This window comes from Felis catus, chromosome C2 (assembly GCF_018350175.1).
Source record: "Felis catus isolate Fca126 chromosome C2, F.catus_Fca126_mat1.0, whole genome shotgun sequence".
Classification (NCBI taxonomy): Eukaryota; Metazoa; Chordata; class Mammalia; order Carnivora; family Felidae; genus Felis; species Felis catus.
In genome coordinates this window covers 106,709,104-106,720,333 of record NC_058376.1, presented here as the reverse complement: position 1 = coordinate 106,720,333, position 11,230 = coordinate 106,709,104, and positions in this window count along the sequence as shown.

Here is an 11,230-nt window from a genome sequence, read left to right as displayed (position 1 = left end):
CCAGTCCCCATAAAACCACTGACAGTTCCTTGGCCATTGACCATCATTGAATCCTGTGTAGAGGACATTTTTCAACATGTCTCAGAATAATGTTTTAGAACAGAGTGTCCTATGAGTAATATCAAACTTTAAAATGACGGTGACGTATGGAGCTCGTTTAGGGATTAGCAGCTAAAATGTCTCATAATACAATTAGTTCTTTGAATTATAGGCTTTGTTTTAACTAAAGAAATGGCAAGTTTTTCCTGGAAGTAACTCCAATAACCACATCTAGACAAAAAGACCCAATGAAAAGGTATTTTTCACTCTTATTTTTTCCTGAGGAAACTTACTACCCTGGGATTTCACTTATGAAATCTATTAGTTGAGAGATTCAATCCTCAGTTATATCAAAATGGGATGCATTTAAGTCAAATAACATCAGCACGTGTTTGAGTGCCTACTTTTGGAAGGCACTAACTGAGGCAGTAGAAAGAACAGAAGGCTGTATATGTATGTGTGTACCCTCAGGCAATTGATAAATTAAGTTTGTCAAATAAAATACAGAATGCCCAGATAAATGTGAATTTCACATAAGCAATGAATCATTTTTTTGGCATACATATTTAATATAAGTATGCCCCGTGTAATATTTGGGACATGTTTATATTTTTTAAATTGTTCACTGTCTATCTGAAATTCAAATTGAACTGAGTGCTTTGTATTTTCATTTGCTAAATCTGAAGACCCTATCTGTAAATGAAAAATCATTTAACGAATAGTTACTGAGTGCCAAGTGTGTGGTGATGACTGGTCTTGATGCTGAATTGTAAAAAGTCAGACAAAAGTCCCTGTTCTTCTGGATTTAAAAGTCTAATAGTAAACAAGAAAACAAAGAAATAACTACAAAGACATGCTATGAAGGGAGTCAGAAGAGCTGTGCAGTGAATATCGGGAGGGTGAGCATCCACAATGGATGAACCTGTCACCTGCAGGATGAAGAGTCACTAGCCACAGGAAGATTGGGGGAACTTCATGTGTGAAGGCTCTGATGTAGGATCAAGTTTGCTGTATCAAAATTCAGTGTGGCACAATCCTCACTTCACTGAGAGACTGTTCTGCCCATTACTGAACAGTAGTTTCTGTGGCACCTCCCAGTCATCCAAGAATTGAGACAATAAAGACTTTTCTCCCACATATTTCCAACGCTCCCTTCGCCAACATTAAAAATCACTGAGTAAGAGGAACCAGTCACACCACGCAGTGTGGGCCATGCTATGGGGTCAACCTTTAAATAAGTGATTAAACAATAATCCTCTCAGTAATTAAGAGACAAGAATCAAATGAGAAAAAAAAAGGCCACCTCAGCACTGCTTATTGGCCACGTTCATGTTCTAGGCAGCAAGTGCTCTGAGGCCAGAAGCAGAAGAGCTCACAGTTGGCCTCATGGCTTGGAAGGTCATTCCAGGGAATGAGAACTCAAGACTTGAAGGCAGAAAAGAGGAGCAGAGAAAACAGGCCAGTGCCAGTCATAGGAATATGGTGTAAGCCCAGGCTTAAAGGCGTAAAAGAACATATATGCAGGGCTTCTGGGTGGCTCAGTTGGTTAAGTTTCTGACTTCGGCTCAGGTCAATAATCTTGAGGTTCATGAGTTTGAGCCCCGCATCAGGCTCTGTGCGACAGCTCAGAGCCTAGAGCCTGCTTTAGATTCTGTGTCTCCCTCTCTCTGCCCCTCCCCTGTTCATTCGTTCATTCTCTTTCTCTCTCTCTCTCTCTCTCTCTCTCTCTCTCTCTCTCTCTCAAAAATAAACATTTTTTCAAAAAAGAATGTATATCCACTTTGGGGGCTAAGACACAGCCATAAAGCCCTTTGCTCAACACATGAACATGGCTTGGTGTCCTGGTTGGCACAAGGCTGATCCCCTGAGTCCCCAGAGTGAAGATAGAGAAGCAGGGCCATGTATCCTCCTCTCCACCAACCTGCTGTCTCCCCATGTGAAAGCTGGGAAGTAGACTTTTGCACTTCACTATGGGATGCAAAATAACAGGCATTTCAAGTCTATTTTGGCAAATCCAACATTAAAAACCCAGATATCTTGAAAAGATCAGTGGGAAAGAGTGATAGGATTTGGTTTAGATAATGAGTTTTGCTTTATGACAAGATTTTTCAAGAGGTTTACTGACACTAGAGCATGGGGTACTCAAGGCCCCAGATGACCTCTCTCTTTGTCTCCTGCTGCTCTCCATGTATCCTGACCAGCTCACATCACTGGCTACTATCACAAACACATCTTACATTTGCTTGTGTGTTCTCTAAGTCTAGCCTTTCTCCACTTGTCTACTTAGAAAACTCCTATTTATGCTTCAAACCTCAACTCAGATATTCCCTTCTCTGTGAAGTGTTCCTTGCTGCTTGGGCCCCACTTCCTAACACACCATCTCCATGCCCTGACATGCACACTGACACAGGCATGAATCCACACCCTCTTTCTTAGGACCTAGCATACTATTTTACATATTCCTCTATTGCAACACTTACCATACTATATTACTCTGTTAGCTGGTTTCATCCTTCCTTCACTTAACTGTGAGCTTCTTACAGATTAAGATAATCCTTTCTGATCCTGCATTAATACAAACAAGACGCATAGTACGTGCTCAATAAATACAGAAAGAAAGGAAGACACAGAGAGAAGGAAAAAAGAAGGGAAAGAAAATGAAAATGAAGGAAAAATAATCTTCCTATTGAATTTAATATATTTTTTAAAATCACAAAAGTCTTAATGAAACCTAACATTTAAAGAACATATCTGTCATTTAAAGGAAGGTATAGTTGTATAGACATTCTTTTTGTAATGTGTAAGAGATGAGTTCCTGATGATTATTCACAGGTCAGGGCTCCTCCAGCTAAAAATGAGTCTAAATCAGGGACTCTGCTCTAATGAGAATATGGAAGGAAAGAGGAAAGTTTCTCTCCCACGTGAATTTGGGGAATACGTGCATATCTCAACGCACACAAAAAAATTGGCTCGTCTCTGGAGCCAAATTTATATTTGTTTGTTCTGCAAATGAACTATAACAAAAATGTAATATCTACATACTTTATATTTATTTTAAATCACAAGACACTTCCTTTCATGAGCAACACTATTTTAACCTATTTCTGATTTTTATTCCCTGACTAGCTCTACTATTATCAAGACAAAAGCATAAAAGAAAACTAAGGAAAAACGGAATGCAAAAAAAAGTCAAAAAGATTTTTAATTCTTTCTACCAATTAAATGTTGGGTTATGTTATAAAAGATCACGTAGGGCACACTTCATGAAAATAACTTAAAAAAATAATAATTTTATTTTTCACGCTGAACAATCAGAAGATGTTAATGATGAGGTAAAAAAACGAAGTTACCTAGTGAGGGTGGAGTTCAGGAGGTCTTATTAGTAGCTCTGTATTACAATCTAGAAACGTCTTTATGTAGACTAATCATATTGCAAGTCCAGAGGAGATTTACAATCTGATTTGCCACAGAGAACTCCATGTAATCTTCGTTGAGGAGTGACACCATTTTATCTTTGCACGATTCCCTGTTTCTCACACAAGTAATTCTGTCCTTTCTACATTGTCAGCTCTGACAGGCTGATTTAATCTGCAGGATTCTGAATGCCTCTGACCACTGCAGCGAGTCATTAACCTTGACTCGCATAATTGAATTCAAGGTTGATTGCCTGTGACCCTCTGCGCTGAGGTCTTCTAAATGTACATATTCATTACGGGCGGCCTTGCTAAACGGATTGCACAGGGAAAGCTGTAGCAGTCTGCCTGTTTGGTATGCAGGGGGCGAAGAGGGCACTAATTGCATGTTAGAGCTGAGGATTAGATTATGAAACGAGTGAGAAAATGAAGATAGATCCTCTGACACTGTCAGATTAGGGGCAGCAACGTGCGGGAATATGACATTGAAATTTACAGTGACATTAACAGAAAGAAAATTAGAAACAAATAGACATTGGACATTTTTTTTTTTTGAAAACCTTCATATTTTCTACCATCACCTAATAAACAGGATATGGGAGCCAAAGCCTGTTTCTTTTCTCATTTGCATAATCGCAGCAGAACAATAGAATTTTTAGGAAGCTTTTTTGAAAACTCGGAAATCACATTATGGTCACTTTCACATTGCATGTTATGCAATATCTAGGCCATGTTTAAATAATTGGCTTTACACACCAAATGCCAAGAAAAGACATTCACACAACTTCAGTAAACCCAGAGAATATACAAATGTTTAAATTCAAAATTATTGCAAACAATTCTATCAACCAATACTATACGGTTCAATTTTAGTGAAAGCCAGCTTATGAAGTTATCGCTATTTCTATTCTTCCATTGATTTTGTGCCTCTTCATAGTTAAAATAAGTGCCTGCTTATTCAAATCAAACAAGTCTTCCAGCCCACAAGCAGATGCTTAAGATAATAGCAAATAGTTCGACAAGTCACTTCCATTTTCCAGAAACAAATGTCTACACTGTTACAAACACATCAACAAAAAAATTTGGTCAGAGGTGAAGCTGTGTATACATTTCAGGGACCTTGTTCTTCTCCATTTAGGTGTGGGATGCTACTTACGCAACCTTTCCTCACACTTTTGCCAGTTGTTTCATGATTTATTTTAAAGGAAAACAACAGCCTTTCTAGAAAACAAAAACATATAAAACTTAATGGCATAGGACTTTTAAAAGCAAAAAAAAAAAAAAACGCTCTTGGTGTTTAATCACAGCTAGAAATGAGTGTTAAGTTGGATAAAAGTTAAAGATTTTATCTCTGGAGTTCAGTTTTGTTTTGTTTTGCTCTTGCTTTGTTTTTGAAACAAGCCCGCAGAGTGGTCCCTGTGGTGCTGTAAGATAATACTCAGGAAATGTTCTACAGCATTTTTAAATGATTAACTTAGTTTGCATTGATCTTTTAAAATGAAATTTATTTTTGCTACTTCAATAAACTCTAAATGGAAAGAGAAGTAACTTCCTAATAATTATGCCTTATTGGGAAGTCCCTCCCAATATAAGCAATGAACTCATGAACCAAGCCTTGCGATAAAAAGAAAGAGCTATGGATAACTTCAGTGCCTGAGAACACTCATGCTTTTCAGAGGATGCATAGATGGTCTCCAGTGCACCTGAGTGCATTGAATGATTACCTACTAAGAGTTGTATTTAATACCTGTCATCCAAATTTATTAAGTACATAATTAAGACACCTTTCAAGTGTGGCCACTGAACCACAGGGCTTGATCCTAATGCTGGTTCTGACAGGTATCAATGGAAGCCAATCCAGATTTCCCCTCCACCAGCTTTGCAGTCAGCATTTGTGCACATATGGCACAATGGTTAAACATACTGAGCTTTATTAAAGCCAAGAAACATAGATTTAAATCCCAATCCCATTAATTACTACCTAGGTAGCCTTGGGTAAATTACTTCATCTCTCTAACCCTCAGTGTCACCATCTGTAAAAAGGGACCAAAGATAGTAACTAGCTCATAGCTGACACACACAGTATGTACTTAACATGATAGAGATAGAACTGACGTATAACATTGTGTAAGGTGAACATAAAAGGTGATATATGCATTTGTTGTGAAATGATTACCACAATAAAATTAGCTAACTCATCCATCAACTCACGTGTTATCTTTGTGTATATGTGTGTGGTGAGAACTTTTAAGATCTACTCACTTTTTAACATTCAAGCATACAATACAGTATGATTAGCTATAGTCACCATACTGTACAGCAGATCCCTAGAACTTATTCATCTTACAACTGGAAGTTGTACCCTTTGACCACATTCCCCCATTTCCCTCAGCCACAGAGCCCCTGGTAACCACCAATCTCCTCTCTGTTTCTGTGAGTTCCATTTTTTTAGAGTCTACATATAAGTGAGATCATACAGTATTTATCTTTCTCTGACTTATTTCACTTAGCATAATGCCCCCAAGATTCAACCATGATGTTGCAAATGATAGGATTCCCTTCTTTTTCGTGGCTGAATAATATTCTATTGTGTACATATATCACACTTTCTTTATTTGAAAGTGGTTATGTCCACTCACACTCCAAAGAATTCCTCTCTTTTCTTCCCACAGGATACCTGCCTCTTCCTTGAGACCGTCTGCAACAATCCTTGATACCTGGAGGAAAGTCAGCTCCAGCAGGTTTCTCTGTAGCCACTCACAAGCATCCTGCTCCTCATCATGAATCACTAGCTGCTTCTAGTTTGTGTGGGTTTTTTTTCCTGGTGGTTATTACTGTTTGCTTTTTGTTTATTTGTATTATTTGGAGGATGAAGAAGGGGGAATGGATACCAGCATTTAAATTGGTAAGAGCCAAGTATACAGGTAGCTAAATTCAACAAAAATGAAAAACAACTAGTTTTGATGCCTTTGACCAAAAATGACTTTTCCTTTCCACATCTCTTCCAAGCAAGTGTGCAGTTGCGTAAATTAAGGCAAAAAAAAAGGATTTTCTCAAAGTCACTGTGTTAGTTATCATGGTCCCGGGTGAGTGATAAGTTATGAGCTAGAGTATAGCGTCCCTGTCCTTTAGTAATTTACATTCTTGTGGGAAAACAGGACCTCAAGGATTCAATAGAACTGGGTTGGCATGTGAGGAGAGCCAATGTGTGGGACAGACAGTAAAAGGCACAGGTAATCCGTGGAAGGATAGCAACATTAGCTAGCAGGTGCTCGGAGAACTAAGAGGAAGGGTGTGTCTTCAACCAGACTTTGCAACAAGGGCAGGATGTAGGCAAGAAGAGAGGAGAAACGAGGGCTTCTCACAGAAGAGGTAGAATTACATGTGTTTATATTTGCGTAACTGTGAGGTTATTTGCCCTAGCACAGAGAATTTTCAGAGGCAAGTAATAGGATATGAGATGCAATTTTTTAAGTTTATTTATTTATCTTGAGAGAGACAGAGAGAGCACAAGCTGGAGAGACAGAAAGAGAGAGGGAGAAAGAAAGAATCCCAAGCAGGCTCCGCACTGTCAGCCCAGAGCCTGATGCAGGGCTCAATCTCATGAACTGTGAGATTGTGACCTGAGTTGAAATCAAGAGTTGGACCCTCAACTGACTGAGCCATCCAGGTGCCTCTGAGATGTAATTTTTTAAAAGCAACACCCTAAGGTGTTTGGATCATATTATCTCATTCAATACTCACAACCCTGCAAGGCAGACAAGTGACACAGAGATTAGTTGCCGTGTGTGAGTTCACCAGCCGGTAAAAGGCAGAGGCAAGAGAAGAATCCAGATTTTTTGGCTCCCTTTGTCATAGGGTTTTGTGAGGCTTCAATGAGGTAAACTGTGTAAAACGTTAAGAACAGTGCCTGGCACATAGTAAGCCCTCAAGGAATGTTAGCTATTATTACTATTTTTATCATTTTTGTTATTACAGATCTGATTGCAAGAGAAGGAGTCTGAACTTTGTCCTCTAAACCTGTGTTTCCTAAACTTCACACACTTGTGTCATTCCTCACATTGCCAAATCTGGCCTACTAGGATGCTTTCAGCTGCAAGTAGCAGAAAACAAGACAATAAAGAGTATATTGGCTCAAGTATCTGAAAATTCCAAAATGGAAGTTTGAGCAGGGCTCTGACTCCCTTTCTCTGCAGTTCTCCAAATTCTGCCCTCCTTGATTTATCGATTTTATCCTCTGACGGCTTTCCTGTGTAGGGGGAAAGAAATGAATGCCTGCCTCCCTCCCAAGGCCTCTCATCCACACAAGACTATCCAGAAGGAATGAGGTTGTTTCCTTCAACCATTGAGGGAAAATCCTGAATTTCGCTCTAATTGGATCATCTTAGGTCATGCGCCTATACCTGAACCAATCACTGTGATAAGAGTTTGAGACTCCACTAATGAGCTTAGTCCATTCAGAGTCTTTTCCTAGTCCACCCATTCAGCCTGGCTATCTAGGATGGGAGAGGAAGAAGAGTACTGGGGATGCATCACAAAGTCCTCTACAGTTGGACACCACTTCTAATATCACTGAATGAATGTTTTTCTTTAAAAGAACCCCTTTTGGGCACATGCACCCCAATGTTTATAGCAGCACTATGAACAATAGCCAAGGTATGGAAAGAGCCTGAATGTCCATTGACAGAGAATGGATAAAGAAGATATGGTAAATATACGTATATATATATATATAATGGAAACATATATATATACATATATATACATATATATGTATATATATACACACACACACACACACACACACACACATATACTTAAGATACAAAACAGATGAACATAAGGGAAGGGAAGCAAAAATAATATAAAAACAGGGAGGGGGACAAAACTTGAGAGACTCTTAAATATGGAGAACAAACAGAGGGTTGCTGGAGGGGGTGTGGGTGAGGGGGATGGGATAAATGGGCAAGGGGCATTAAGGAGGACACTTGTTGGGATGAGCACTGGGTGTTATACATAGGGGATGAACCACTGGAATCTACTCCTGAAATCATTATTGCACTATATGCTAACTAACTTGGATGTAAATTAAGAAATAAATAAATAAGTTTTTAAAAATATAAATAAATAATAAATAAAATAATAAAATAAAGTAAAATAGAATAAAATAAAATAATCCCTCTTTGGGGTACCTGAGTGGCTTAGCCAGTTAAGCATCTGACTCTTAATGTCAGTTGAGATCATGATCCCAGGGTTGTGGGATCGAGCCCTGCATAGGGCTCTGTGCTGAGTGTGGAGCCTGCTTAAGATTCTCTCTCTCTCTCTCTCTCTCTCTCTCTCTCTCTAAAAAAAAAATAATAAATAATAAATAAATAAAATAACCTCTCTTTAAAACAATCATTATTCCATTCTAAGCCTTAATATCTGTAAAATCACAGGTGTAACAGCTGTTTCTTATTTAAAATAAATACATAACTTACAAAAAACTTTCAAACTGTTTCCCCAACTACAAATATCATCCCACTTATATCACTGCTGAAGGCTTATATTCTGAGTTCAGTCTTCACATTTCCATTCCAGAACTCTCTAATCTCAAGACCATATTTATAACCACAGTCACTTTTTTCCTTTCTTTTCAAGTAACATTTTCTAGGCTCTGCCTGGCTGAGATGGAAAAAACACAATACCCAACACACTGCAAAACCAGCCTAACTGTTGCCTGGTTGACTTCGCATGCAGAGAGCGCCATGGCTTAAAGGGCTGGGGTCAGTGGCAGAACCTCACACAGCAGCCTGCAGACACCCTGGCCTGTGAAAAGACAGGTTTGGCCAACCTTGACGTTATGGTTCCAGTCTTCTAATAAAAACATTCCATAGGAAATAGCTGCTGGTGAAGATGACGACAGGAAAGACAGTGAGAGAAATTGGGACAACAGGGCCTGGAGGAAATTCTGAAACCATTACATCCAAGTCATAAACTCTCCTAGCAATAAGGCATAACTTTATAAGCAGGCAGGAGCCCAGGGTATGGATAAGGACCCCAGGAATTAAATTTACACCATCTGTCTGAGTCATAGAACTTACTGGCAAACCCCTCCTTTCTCTTAGTAGCTGTGGGTCAGGCTCAGCAAGAGTTTCCCAGGCCAAAGCAAGCAGCCGCAGCCCCAACCAGAGAGTAATTTCTTTGGACCACTAAGGAATTCTTTCTCTCTAAGAATACAGGCTGTAAAATCTACATCAAAGGGATAAGATAGCCAAACCCAGCCCTCACATCCCAGGAAAGGGCAGACATGCCAGCCTTCCCCTAGAGAAAGCATACTTGGTAAACCACACTCTAGGCTCAGAATCAAGAAATGATATCCTGGCTCTCCCACTTATGATTGGTATATCACTGCCTGTCAGCTGCTCACAGGTTCTGTCTGTAAAGCAGGATTTGGCCTTCTCTGAGTGAATTGAGGTATCCATGAGGAACCTTAAATATACAATGAGACAGGTTAATTTTATTATTGAAGACTACAACCAAAAGTAGATTTTGAAGAAACATGTGTAAAGGTACTTCTTGTAAGAAAAAATTTCAGAATCTGGCAATGTATTAAACCAAATCGACATCTCCCCTGTCGTGGGAGCACACACACACATACCTGTCACCAAGTCCTCTCTCATAACCACTTCACATGTCCTGCCTCAGGACTGGACCCCACCACTGTCTCCGCAGGATGGCTGTACAAGCATATTCCCCATCTCTCTACCTCTGGTTCCACTCCATGAGAAGCCAGCCTCCCTACTGCTTCCACTGGAATCTTAATCAAATGTAAATATGATCCTGTCCTTCCTCTCCTTCAAACCCTAAGTGGGTCTAAAGCTTTCAGAGAAAGTTAAAATTCTTCACCCTAACACCAAAGCCCTGTGTGACACCACCTGCTGTTCATCACTCATCTCCCTCCACCCACCCCCACCCCGTGCTCTCTTCCCTTTTGTCACATGAACTGCAGAAAGCAGCACTGTGTTCTTAAGCCTCCATCCCCCACACATGCTGCCCTCTACAAAGAATATTAATTCCTGCTTGTTTTTGAAACTCAATTCCTTGGGATGCCTGGGTGGCTCAGTCGGTTACACATCTGACTCTTGATTTCGACTCAGGTCCTGATCTCATGATCGTGGGATTGAGCCCTGTGGCAGGCTCTGTGCTGGGCATGAAGCCTGCTTAAGAGTCTTTCTCTCCCTCTGCCCATGCCCTGGTAATGCTTGTATGTTCTATCTCTCCCCCCAAAAAATAAATAAATAATTAATTAATTAAAAAATAAAACCTTGAAACTCAATTCCAAGAAACTGTCACACGCACATACACATACACACAGACACACACACATCTGGTTTGGGTCCCTCTTCTTAGTGAGTTCCCACAATACTTCCTTGTATGCTTGTTCAGTGTACCTACCACAGTGTCCCACAGTGTTGACCTATTCTTCTTCTCTTTCATTTAATTATAAGCTCTTTGAAGGCAGGAATTATTTCACTTGACTTGGAAATATAGTATCTGGTCTAGCCCAGTATCTGACATATATTTAATAGATGTGGTTCTCTGGTTTAACCAGTATTCTAGAAAGTGCTAGAGTACGGAACTTGATATCCAATTTTAGGTATATGTTTGGTATAAGTTTGCCACCACCTCCTCCATATGAGGTGCTATTTCTCAGTCATTCTTCATTAAACAGGTGAGAAGCATTTATTCCATGTTGAAAAGTAAAAATCTGGTTCTAACATTCACCTATATCTTAC